Genomic DNA, 1,181 nt, shown 5'->3' with positions numbered 1-1,181 from the left:
GAGCCACCATGTGGTTGCTGGGAATTGAACTCAGGACCTCTGGAAGAGCAGTCACTGCTCTTAATCGCTGAGCCATCTCTTTAACTCACCTCTAACATCCTCACACTGCTATGGTTTCTCAAAGCTGTGGAACCCACATGTGCTAGTTCACTTTCTGCTCCTGTGATTAAACACTTGGGGAGGAGAGGGTTTCTTTGGCTTATACTTTCTGGTCATGATGTATTATTGAGGGGAGTCCTAGAAGGAGCCAACTAGCAACTGCTTGCTGGCTTGCTCCCTGGCTTGTGTGTGTGTGTGTGTGGTACAGTGGGCACTAATTACCTTGATCTATGTAATTCCTGGATTGAGGATTACCGGTGACTCTAGGTTGTGCTAAGTTAACAAGGCTAACCAGGACACCATGACCTGAAAACCACCAACAAAAATAAATCATGACTCTATTAAGTTGTTGGTTTTTTTTCCAGTAATAAAAACAAATACTGGGCTGGCAAGAACCAGAATTTCATCTGTTTCTTATATGGATTTAAAAAATACCCCTTGAGATTGGAGACACAGCTCAGGGGTTAAGAGCATATACTTCTCTTGTAGAGGACCCAACTTTCTTATCTGTCTCTTCATTCCTTCTAAATTCAATTCCCAGCATATATGACTACACACACATACACACAATACACCCTGAGAAATACTAGCTGAGATAAAACACCTGCCAAGCCTAATTTGCTGATTCAGCTAAAGTGAACATCACAGTCAGACTCCACAGAGCCTTTAAGTTGGCCACTTTAGTAGAGGGATAAACCAGAACAAACCAACAGAATGAGCCTGTTTATCTCCAGACTCTGAATGGATGGGGCTGAGGCCAATCATTGTAAGGCTGGAGGTGTCCTCCACTCAGGGAAAATAACACTTTTCCAGCATTTATAAATATTAAAGTAGTATTTCCAGCTTCTTTTAGGTGTGTGTGTGTGTGTGTGTGTGTGTGTGTGCATGTGTGTTTATAGGACACAGGATAAACATCACATCATTCCTCTGGTTCAGTCAGCCTTTTTTTATATATATAAAGACAGGGTGTACTGGCTGGTTTGTGTGTCAACTTGACACAGGCTGCAGTTATCGCAGAGAAGAGAGTTTCAGTTGGGGAAGTGCCTCCATGAGATCCAGCTGTGGGGCATTTTCTCAATTAG

This window comes from Mastomys coucha, unplaced genomic scaffold (assembly GCF_008632895.1).
Source record: "Mastomys coucha isolate ucsf_1 unplaced genomic scaffold, UCSF_Mcou_1 pScaffold21, whole genome shotgun sequence".
In the NCBI taxonomy this organism is placed as follows: domain Eukaryota; kingdom Metazoa; phylum Chordata; class Mammalia; order Rodentia; family Muridae; genus Mastomys; species Mastomys coucha.
Note: the sequence above shows the minus strand (reverse complement) of the source record.